The sequence below is a fragment of the Diachasma alloeum genome, unplaced genomic scaffold (assembly GCF_001412515.2).
Source record: "Diachasma alloeum isolate Michigan unplaced genomic scaffold, Dall2.0 Dall_scaffold_01107, whole genome shotgun sequence".
Taxonomy (NCBI): Eukaryota; Metazoa; Arthropoda; class Insecta; order Hymenoptera; family Braconidae; genus Diachasma; species Diachasma alloeum.
Window position 1 is genome coordinate 16,251 of NW_021681218.1, and position 12,798 is coordinate 29,048.

The window sequence follows — 12,798 nt, forward strand, 5'->3', positions numbered from 1 at the left end:
TTCACCTTATATCTTGTGCATTTATTTGTTAATTTCTTTAAAACTCATTTGTGTAGCAAATCAAGTAACTAATTCAAGGAACGAAGTCAAAATGTAACAAGTGAGAAACAGTGTGGCAGACCAACCAGCTCAAAGAAAAACAGCGGCGGCGGACCGACGTTGGTACTTTTTCTCCACAAATTAATTATTTTCTGTTTATTATAAGAATTACACATAAAAATAATTCGGTACATGTGGGGGAGGGTGGGGCAAAGTTGAACGGTGGGGCAAAGTGGAACGGCGGGGCAAAGTGGAACGTGGGGCAAAGTGGAACAGTAGAAAAAACGAATGTAGAGCGAAATTCAGAAAACCGTTTTTTTCTCACATGATATCAGCTCAAAAATGATATTTCAGGGTTGTCAGTGACATCAGTCCACTCTGTAGCTTTTTATCTCGTCATTTAAGGGAGATAGAAGAATTTCGATGAATACATTTTTTATAGAGAATTTCAAGGGCTATAAAAAAGGTTCTTATGAAAATTCCGCTATCTGCATTGCAAAAATGAAATTTCACGGTTAAGTGAGTGACAGAAGTACACTTTGCAGTTTTTGGTGAGTATCTTGTAAACTGAAAGAAATAGGACAATTCGAATGGGAACCTTTTTTATAGAAAATCTCAAGGGCTATAAGAAAGATTATTATAAAAATTCCGCTATCTCCATTGCAAGAATGACAATTCGGGGATAAGTCAGAGACATCAACTGCCAGCTGTCCACTCGGCAGTTTTAGGTGAATATCTTGTAATCTTAAGGAGAAATTCGATAGGAATTTTTTTTGTAGAAAATTTCAAAGGCTGAGAAACAGGGCATCATACAAATTCCGCTTTCCATTGGATTTCAAGATATTTGGCAGGAACTGCTTGACAACTTACTCGGAATTTGATGTTGCATTATTTCATAATTTTCCTTTTCTTCTTGACTTGTGGTGGAGCATCAATTTATCATTTCGTTTTTGATATCTGAATGTCTCCGAATCTACAGGAAAACACGAGAGTGAATCTTATTGGGATTGCCAAGGGCAAGTACTTCACTTGAAAAATGACAGGTTGAGGTTAGGTTTCACTTTCCAGCCATTCAAATTCGAAGCTAGTTCGTCTCCAGCACAATTTCGATGTTGCGAGTAGAAATCATAATTAACATTATATTTGGGATGATAATTCCCCTCTCTGAACATTATTGATATTTCTTTATTCATCGATGTACGGCGATACGGGGCATTGTTGTCCAACAGAAAAGCAGCAGCGCCCGCGTGCGCCAGTGCACAAGCGGAGGGCGAGGGAAATAATTTGAAGAAATGGGGGGAAGTAAAGATCGCAAAATTATCGAGAAGAAAGAGTTTTATTAGACTCATCAGAGTCAGTCTGTATCCGACATTTTTGGATGATGGATGAGTGTTGTTTTGGGATCCGACAGGTAAGTAAAACTGAGAATGTTTAAAACTGAAGTAATTCAATTTTTGTTGTCATAACTCTGAGTCGATTTTCGATTGAACGTAATATTTCTTCTTTAGTGAAGAAGATGGTTCGTAATAGAGACCGGAAGACAACCCATCAAACGTGGGACAGAGCTGCAATGAAAGCAGCAATTCTGGCCATTTTAGCGAACAAAAGTTATAGAAAAACATCTCATCGCTATGGAATTCCACAAGCAACATTGTGCAGACGAGTTCAGAAGTATAAAGCTTCTAAGTCGATGAAAAGTGCTACAAAGAAAGGTATGATATTTCCATGATTTCACATATTAATTTTTGGCTTCCCCCAAGGCGTCCACATGTTAAACCCAAATCCTCCATTTTTTTCATAGCGAGCGGACATAGTGATGGGGGGAGGGGGTGTGTGGGGTGGAAGGATAGACTTTGACTTCCTCCACACTTTAATGACTCAGTCAATGGGTAATGGGATCAAATGATCCTTTGTTTCTATGTTGTATACACTTTCCTCCTTCTATAATGAGTCCAGGCTTAACGACCGAACATTATTTTCGATAGAAAATATATAATAGAAACTGTCATTAGTAATATCACGAGACCTCAAAAATTATCGGATGTTTCTCGATTGTTTCATTGGGCAGCAACGAGAGGGAGAAGTTTTGCAGATCAAAATCCCGAGCGCTTCAGCGCGAGGGATTTTTGTGCAAAACTTATCCCAATCTTTACTGTACAGGGAAACAAGAGGGAAACATCCGATTCATTTTTTAGGTCGAGTGGTATTCGGAGGATTATTTTTTTCATTCGGATTTGGCCAAACTCTTAATTTTATTATCAGAATATTTGACAGTTATCTGGTTATGAGAACAACTGAGAAGCTCCACTAGCATTTGTTCAAAATTGTCAAAAATTGTCAGCAGAATTTTTGACAATTTTTGAGCAATGCTGCGCTCGGATTGGCGAGAATCCGGATGAAAAAAATAATCATAGAAAAAAATCAGAAAAGCAAATTTAAAAAACTCGAGTGGGTGGATTTCTATAGAAAATAGGGGAGGATAGGGCAAAATGGCCCACCATCCTGTACAGCCTAGTTATGACTGATGTTTTCATGCGAAATACTTGCATTTGATATAAAATATTTCCCCAATATGATTTCAATCGATAATTCAATGTTTCCATCCAAAAAACAGAACAGTGGGAAAAATGGCCCACTTTTTATCATGGAAAAAAAAATTACACACTAATTTTACATTCAATTCCTTCAAATTTCCTATACTATCTCCAATCCGTAACTAATGGCTTCTCGTATTTAATTCACATAAATCCCCAATAACTCTACGAACTCGGCTCCAGAAGGATTGAAAGAAACAAAATACCGATCCCATTTAGACTATTCCTCATTCCTCACTCAGCGACGATCAGCGAGTCCAGAAAACCCTAGACTAGATCTGGATCCAAACTCCATCAATCCCACCGACTCCTATATCTCAAATTTCCAGTGTAAAATCAATTATTTCGTGTTGTTTGAAATGAAATCCGAGTCATCAACCTATCTGCATGAGAATTACGGAACTAAAGCAAAAACTGGGGCCCGAACAATTTGAGAAACTCCTACGAATCGTATGCTCCAAACACCCCGTGGAATTCAAGGCGACTAGGATGAATCCTCTAAAGTAAAGAATTTGGTTGTTATTTGATATTCTTTTTTTCTATTTTCGAAAAAATTTGCAAGTGGGCCATTTTGCCCTCTCCTCTCAAAATTCATCTCGACGCTGCGAAATATTATGTGAAACATACAAAAAGTAGGAATTTTGGAGTTATTCAACATTTCTTTCCATATTCTTTATTTTTGCGTTTTTCAAAAAAAAAATGAGGTGGGCCATTTTGCCCGCACTGGGCCATTTTGCCCTACCCTCCCCTACAATATAGTTTCAAAAAATTCTCCATTTAAAAAAATATTTTCCATTGATCATTTCCATTGAAGAATGAAACGCGCAGATAAGCCAAAAATTTTCAATGCCATCGGCCAAAAACAAACAGAAAGTTCAATAGGAATCTAATAGTTTTTCTTTATTCAAAGAAAAGTCAAAAAGACCCCTTTCATCTCACATTTCCCTACTCCAAGTTACGAGTATGGACGCATCCCCGCATTTTTTGCTTTGTTTATCATTTTCCTATTCCCACATTTGTTATTGATTCTCCTAATATTAATGTCTCGTGGTTTTCCTTCTCAGGATTGGGACGCTTCAGGCCCTTTTTCTCTAAAGCACAGGAGAAGGAATTGACGAGTTACCTGTTGTTCATGCAGAGCAGACTTTATGGGCTCACGGCGATTGAGATGAGGTCACTGGCCTTTGAATTGGCAGAGAAAAATAAAATTAAACATCGTTTCAATCGTCGTAAGAAGCGTGCAGGTCCAGACTGGCTCCAGGGATTTGTAAAAAGGGGTCGATTGCTGTCACTTCGCAAACCACAAGCAACATCTGCTGACCGTGCACATCGCTTCACGCGAGAGGCTGTGGACGAATTTTTTGAATTGTACCTAGAGATTTTCGATGAATACAATCTGTCTGCCGACAGAGTTTGGAACGTCGACGAAGTCGGTATGATGACCGTACCGAAATCACTTCCAAAGATCCTCGCCAGGAAGGGCCAAAAGTAAGTGGGCACTTTTGCTTCAGCAGAGAGGGGACAACTTGTTACAGTGGAGATGTGTGTATCAGCTTCAGGAGATCAGATGCCTCCCATGTTCATTTACCCTGGCAGTGCACCGATTCCAGAGGCATACGCAGTGGGTGCTCCTGAGAACAGTACTTTTGTCCGAACATCAAAAGGCTGGATCGACAAAGAGACATTTTTTATCTGGTTTAAAAAATTTGTCGCATACACGAGAGCATCGAAGGAGCGTCCAGTGGCTATGATATGTGATGGTCACCCATCACATAAGTATAATCTGGAGCTACTGCAATATGCAACGGATCACGGGGTTATCATCATCTACCTGCCTCCCCACTGCACACATAGGATGCAGCCACTGGATGTGACGTGTATGCGTTCATTGCAGATGGCTTTTGGGAATGCAGCGACTGCGTGGCTCCGAGCGAATGCCCCGCGCAAAATAACCCATGAACAAGTTGCTGGACTGTTTGAAGAGGCCCTGGAACATGCATCTGTATCTCGAAATGCGATCAGTGGTTTCAGGAGGATCGGATTATTTCCAGTGAATTCGGACGTCTTCACTGATGAGGATTTTGTTGGAACGAATGGCTCCAGAGTTAGGACAGCTGATTCTTCTTCAGACGAGGAAGGTCATCAGTTGCCCCAGGTCAATGATGGAGAGATTCTCGAGAGAGACGACGGAATGCTTGTGCCTGACTCGGATTTCCCCGTGCCAGGCCCTTCCTATTGGAATAATCCAATTTATTGGGATAGTTCGGAGCCCTTCTCCGTCGATCGTTCCAGATCTCACTCTCCTTCGTCCCCAGATGAGTTCGACTGGCCAGCCAGATCTCAATCCCACCAGCGAAGAGACCAAAGTCCCTCATCTCAATCCCCAGTCATTTCAAAATCTCGACGTCGAAGAGTTCACCAGCTATCATCATCTGATGAGGACAATGAAGAGCCTGAAGAGTTTGAGTTTCCGGAATTCACCGACTATGTCCATGAACTCGACGATCTAATTATTGAAGAACGATTGTCCCAACCACTGTCCCAAATGTCGGTAGAGAACGAATTATCTCCAACGCCTGATCGACATGCATCGGAAGTTGATGGAGAGGTTACCGAGCAGTTTAAAACGAGAGGAGGGGATACATCGTTGGAAGACACTGGGTCGCCCTTGATTGGAGATTCTCGAATCATTCCGGATGAATATTATGACGACGGAACTGATCAAGTATCCGATTCTGATCTACTCATCCCAACATCCAGAGGGAGAAAACGAAGCACTGTGAGTGTGATATCCAACGAACCTTTCCATAAGAAATTGAAGATTTTATTTGTTGCTCAAGGGCAAGACAGAACTTGAGAGTCAATGCTGAAGAACCAAAGCTCGGGAGTCATCGAGCAAGACAGAGCATCGACATCTGGAGGAAAGCCTGACGACTTGACTGTTGGAGAGAATTCGAGTGATGAAGACGTGCCATTAGCACAGAGATTGAATTTTTTTGAATCTAGGAAGAAGATCGCAGAGAAGGAGGATCCTACACCCCAAACGGTAACGGAAGTACCTGACACATTCGACGTAACACCCGATGAGCTCCTCCTAATCAATTATGTGAAGATCGTGCCATCCCGAAGAGGTCGTAAACGAGGTCAGGCAGAAATATTGACGTCAGGGGAGTGGGTGAATGGACTGATTGACAAACATGATAAGAAGGCAAATCCCAGGCCAAGGGGTAGGCCAAGAAGCAAAAAGATTTAAGAAAAAGAAAAGTGATATTTTGTATCATATAAATTCAATTATAGGCTAATAGGTGATTATAGATTTATAAATGATTGTGGAATAATAAATGAGACGTTTGGAATATCATAATATTGTTCTTTGAATTAGTTAAATATGTAGAACGGTCCTCTAGTTCTTGGAAACCAAAATTCCCTACCGTTCCACTTTGCCCCGTGTTCCACTTTGCCCCGCGTTCCACTTTGCCCCGCGTTCCATTTTGCCCCGCGTTCCACTTTGCCCCGCCGTTCCATTTTGCCCCACCGTTCCACTTTGCCCCACCCTCCCCTATATAGTTTCTCTTAAAACATCTCCCATAGAATTTCGACGACTAAACTTGTCTCTTTTTTCATTCTATTCTTCTTTTTTTCCTAATTAAGACAATCAAACGAGAAAGCTTGGACAATTTCAGCCGAAATAATGTATAGAAGATATTTCAATAGAATATATAGAAAAAAAATCTAATTCTGTAGTGAAATGGTAAAACGAGGTAAGTCCATTTTTCATACCTTTTTGAAACTCAGATTATCTTAGTAAGGAGTGATTTTAAGAAAAAATGCTACTAGACCTTTTTTGTAGCTCATTTTCCAACAAAAAATGTATTTTGACATTATCTCCTAAATTCACGTGTTACTAAAATAATTCGAGTTTTGCAAAAATATGAAAAATGCACTTACCTCGTTTTACCATTTCACTACAGAATTCTATTGACTTTTTCCATTAGACATTTTCTCCTGAATATTTCACTCACTCGGATTTCAGCCAATCAGAACGCAGTATTTAAGGCTGTCAAAGAGTCTTATTTCGGACATTTCTAAAAAATTTCCAACAGAAACTAGTAGCTTTTCAAATGTTTCTCGTCTTTCAATGGATTTCACGTTGAACATTTTGTGTGATAGATGAACAAAATACAATGACAGCTTCAAATACCGCACTCTGCTTGGCCAAAATCCGAGTGAGTAAATATTCCGTCAAATACCACTCGTGCTTCAAAATTCATTGGATATTTTTCTCAAACTTCCCTGCTTAGAAACGAGTGTGTAAAATTTTGCAGAAAAATTTGACATAATCGTTCCTAGGCAATGAAGCTTTCGAAAAAAATCCGATAATTTTAGAGCACTAGTGGTAGTACTACTAAAAATTTCAATAGAATCGATTCCAAAAACTAACTGAAAGTTCAATAGAAATCCACCAGAATTTTTGAATTAGAAGCATTTGCTGGAAAATTGTAGTGATTCATTTGCAATTTCTTAATGACAAATATTTTTTATTCAACAGAAAAAATTTACTAATCTCAAATTCCAGTCGCTTAATTTTGGGAAAGGTCATGTGGAATATCCAACGAAATTTTTGTTATAAAATAAAGAAAATTATGGGACTAGATAGGTTTACTAATGAAAAATGGCGAAAAATTACGATGGAGACCGGACTATTTTTTTTTAAGTTTCAGAAGCATTTGATGGGAAATTCTGGTAATTTTCTAATCAATTCCCTGTGCACATGGAAGAAAGCGTTAGGTAAAGAGAGGAGTTAAATTCTCATTTTTCAATAACATTCATTTTTAATTTAATAGAAAAAAACTAGTAATTTTCCGACGTTTTTCACTCGTAATAGTATATTTCGATACGATTTCGGGAAAGGGGTTTTGGGCTCGTGGGAGGTTTATAGCACGAGTCGAAGGCGAGTGATATAATCCCACGAGTCTAAAAACACTTTTCCCGTGAGTATCGAACCCTATTTTTTATCACAATGTGCGGGAAGTGGGATTTTGCGCACGCGAAGCGTGCGTAAAATGTCATTTTACACACAGTGTGCTAAAAAAACCTCTTATCCTACAATTTTCAACGCTTTCCAACGAAATTTTTATTGGGTATTCGATATCAAATCGCGAGAAATCTAACGTGCGGAATTTGAGATTACTCAATTTTTTCTTACAAATAAAAAATAATTGTTATTAAAAAATAAAACTCCCAACTTTGTTTTAGCTACAATTTTTCTTGACATGAACAAAACATTGTAAAAAAAATTGCCAGAATTTGTCATCAAATGCTTCTGATACCTGAAAAAAGTGGTGTGACCGCCCCTCAATAGAAGAACTGATCTCCTCAGTAAATTTTTCTCTAAAATTTTAGACAAAAATCCCTTCAGTAAGTTTTTGTCTAAATTTTTGTTTTTCAGACAAAAATCTCCTCAGTGAATTTTTGTCTAAAATTTTAGAAAAAAATTTACTGAGGAGATCCCTTAAATTTTCTCATCCGTATGATTTGTCTTGGATGTTTTCAATTCTGAAGCCCCTTCACGTTGATCATCTCTCGTTTAACAAATTAACAAGAACCTTGTCAGCAGTGCTTTTCATTATCACCGCATTATTTCTGAATCTTTCATCATGGAGTAATCCAGGTACGAATTCATTAGAAAATCTAGTTATAGGAATAACCAAACCATAAGAATATTTCTTCGCATCTCAGGGAATGTGGATATCTCAAAAATCACTATTTACTAGATAATCAGGTAAAGATACTGCCGACAGAATTGTGTAGATAGGGGAGGGTGGGGCAAAGTGAAACGACGGGGCAAAGTAAAACGGCGGGGCAAAGTGAAACACACCCCATGTGACCCTTTTCCCAACTTTTTTGGCCCTTCGAGTTAGAAGAGGACAAGGATCGTTACATGACCCCAATATAACCAAAATATGACCCTCATGAGACCTCCATGTTAACCCGCTTATAAGAAAAAAAACAAAAGTTTTCTGAAATGTGTCAAATGATCATTTTTTCAAGTATTTCACTTTGCCCCGTCATTTCACTTTGCCCCACTCTCCCCTATTGATATCATTTTTTTAGAGTCCCTGAATGTAAATGTTTCAACGTAATGGCTCTTTTACTTCTTTGGATACTTAGACATCGATGGCAAGAGGAAAAAATTCGAAGTTTGAAATTTGAAATTCGAAATTTGAAATTAGAAATTCGCAATTCGAAATTTGAAATGTGAAACTTGAAATTTCAAATTTGCTGCATGTATCCCGCAACGGGACACATGTATAACTTCCCGACGCGATTTGAAATTTGTGAAGTTGAAATTTGAAATTCGTGAAGTTGAAATTTTAAATTCTTGAAGTTGAAATTTGAAACTCGGGAAGTTGAAATTTGAAATTCGGAAAGTTGAAATTTGACATTCAAAATTTGAAATTTGCTGCATGTGTCCCTTAACAGGACACATGTATAACTTCCCGACGCGAGTTGAAATTCGTGAAGTTGAAATTTGAAATTCGGGAAGTTGAAATTTGATATGCAGGAAGCAAGAATTTCAACTTCCCGAATTTCAAATTTCAACTTCACTTCAATTTCAAATTCACAATTAGGACTCAATAATATTACCTAGTAGCGATAATTTCAGATTCACATCCTAACATTTACGCGTCCTACGCCATGTCGCAATAACCTTTAGATAAAAAATCTAAAAAACAAGAGGAAACTCCATGCCAAATTTGGAGTTAATCTCTTGATTTTTTCGGATGTTCGAGTGTTGGCAAGGGTTTTGAGCCGAAAACAGAAAAATGTAGATATCTCGAAAACTTTGTACGGATGGGTATATTTCGACTGATTCTGATAGGCGACATTGAGACTAATAATTTAAAAAAATGAAATCGGCTGGCTAGTTTTTTAGATATTTGCGGAGAACAATTTAGAAACGAATGAGGAATTCTCAAAAATGGCCAAACCGATTGAGCTGAACTTTAGCGCAGAGTTAATTCTAATTAATACCTTCTAATCTGACTAAATTTCAGATTTTTTAAAATCATTTTAGTCCTTTATTAGTTAGATTTTCTAGAAGTTCACCACCAGGTGGACACCCGCACATACACACATAGTTGTCAAACTTCGTATTTTGACGTTTCAGACCATTGTACATCGTTTGCAAGCAAAATTCAAAATACGAAAAATTTGAGGGTTTCAATGCTTCTGGCTCGTGATATAACCTCCCCACGGGTCAAGTTTTTGGGACACTTTTTGGCGAGAGTGATTACAACCCTCATTTTCGGCTCAGGCCGTAAATCTCACACTTGCTAAAAACCTTACTTATCATAAGTTACGTAAAAAATTTTGTATGATTGGGCATGGTAAGTGAGATTCAACGCACAAGAAATTTGCATTATTAAGTCCTCATTTTATTCATGTATATGAATACATATTCCAATGAAAATTTTCGCCCATTTTATCCGTTCACTTGCCATTGATTCTATCTGATAATTTGCCGCTAATTTCATCTGATAAGTTGCCGTTAATTTTATCCGATAATTTGCCACTAATTTCATCTGATAATTTGCCGTTAATTTTGCCTAATAATTTGCCATTATTTTTGTCGAATAAGTTGCCTCTACTTCTATCGGGTAATTTGCCGCGTACTTTATTCAATAATTTGCTGCAAATTTTATTTGAAATTTGACTCATTTTCTCATCGCCTATAAAGAGGCAATAATATTCATCATTATATTTAGAATCTACTCCTAATTTCATCATCAACTTTGGTGATGGTCATATGCGCATATCAACTTCAAATTTCTCAGTAAATTTGGAGCAAATTTCGTTGTTAAGTTGACAGTTTAACATCAAAATATGCCGTCCTTATGTCGTCAAACTGTCGAAAAATGATCTTAAATTTATCCAAAAAACTTAGCCAAAACTTGTGGACAAATTCTAGCATATCGGATAATTTTGCTATCTGGGCAGCAACATGTGAGAAATTGATAAATTAATTACAGCTAATTAATGATTCTACTAACGAAATTTTCGCATGTACTATCAAGTACTAACAATGTACAATCACTTACATAAGGTAGTTTTTCTAATTAGTGCAATTGTCGGCTAAGTACCCGGGGGTAACTGCCTGTGCGGGTAATTCGACAGTAGCAGTCCCGCTGTCACTGGGACAGTTTCGGAGCGGAACTTATGCCCTCCTCGTCCTCAACATGTTCTTAATGTTTTTCAGGTGATTCATTTACTGGCTAATTAATATTAAGGAAAGAAACCCAGACGGTGTGATGGAGAATTAAATTCCCCATCAATCGATCCGCGTTGCATCCCTTAATCTCTGTAACAAAAAAATACAAACTACGACAAAAGTCATGAGCCAGTGAGAAAAATAATTTTCTTCTCAGCGCACAGTGACTTTTCACCATTCGCCCGCGAATTAAAAATTCACTTCTCCCCTCCTAATTGAGATTAAGGGATGAAAAAAGAGTAGTTCGATGGAGAATTAAATTCCCCATCAATCGATCCGCGTTGCATCCCTTAATCTCTGTAACAAAAAAATACAAACTACGACAAAAGTCATGAGCCAGTGAGAAAAATAATTTTCTTCTCAGCGCACAGTGACTTTTCACCATTCGCCCGCGAATTAAAAATTCACTTCTCCCCTCCTAATTGAGATTAAGGGATGAAAAAAGAGTAGTTCGATGGAGAATTAAATTCCCCATCAATCGATCCGCGTTGCATCCCTTAATCTCTGTAACAAAAAAATACAAACTACGACAAAAGTCATGAGCCAGTGAGAAAAATAATTTTCTTCTCAGCGCACAGTGACTTTTCACCATTCGCCCGCGAATTAAAAATTCACTTCTCCCCTCCTAATTGAGATTAAGGGATGAAAAAAGAGTAGTTCGATGGAGAATTAAATTCCCCATCAATCGATCCCCGTTGCATCCCTTAATCTCTGTAACAAAAAAATACAAACTACGACAAAAGGAATGGGCCAGTGAGAAAAATTGTAGTTTCGCGGCGCAGTGAGTCCCGGTAATTAAAAATTCACCTCTCCCCTCCTAATTCAGAATAAGGGATGAAAAAAGAGCAGTTCGACGGAGAATTAAATTCTCCATCAATCGATCCGCGTTGCATCCCTTAATCTAATCTAATCTAATCTCTGTAAAAAAAATAAACTGCCATAAAAGTCAGGGGCCAGTAAGACAAATAAATTTTTCGCGGCGCACAGTGACTTTTCACCATTCGACCGCGAATTAAAAATTCACCTCTCCCCTCCGCCATGGGAATCCAGGAGCCGCGCTACAGCCACGGTATTTGCGTGGCTGTTGCGTGGCTATTAGGATTGTCATTTTCTGGGGCTAAAAAGGGGGAAATGATATCTGAAAACACAATAAAAGTGGATAGACTAATTATTAGTTTATATTTGCACTGTTTATAACATTGTTTTCTATCAATTGATTGAAATTAATGTGAGTGTATATAATGATAATACAAGACCCGTAGCGGGAATGCCGGGAGATGGCGGCAGTGTCGATATCCCAACGGGGTCGGTCAAGTCGACAGGAGTCGCAGCCAGAATAAGTGAGACCCCAATAGAGGTGGGGCGCCACGGTCGATTCTAACGGCTGGGCGAGCAGCCTGTGCCGGTAACTCGGCAGTAGGGTCAGAAGAAGAATATCCATGGATTTTTGGAGTGGTGGACAAGCATATGAGTGGGAATTACGTAGAGTGGGAGTATCCTGGGCAGGGAAAATATCTGCTAGAAGCCCTATAGCAGTCGCGCTGTCACAGGGGTAGGTTCGAAGGGGGGTTTATGTCCTCCTTGTCCTCAATGTTTACTTTGTTTTTCCGTTGAATCATTCGCCCGCTAATTAATATTAAGGAATGAGACGAGGACTTTTCGATGGAGAATAGATTCCCCATCTATCAACCCCCGTTTCATCCCTTAATCTTTGTTATAAAAAAATTAAAACTGCGACGAAAGTCACGGTGCTATGAGAAGCCCAATGGTTTCTCGGCGCAGAGTGCCGCCCCAATAATTCGCCCGCCAATTAAAAAATCGTCTCTCCCCTCCTAATTAACATTAAGGAATGAAACCAACGCTGTTCGATGGAGAATTAAAGTCCCCATCCAG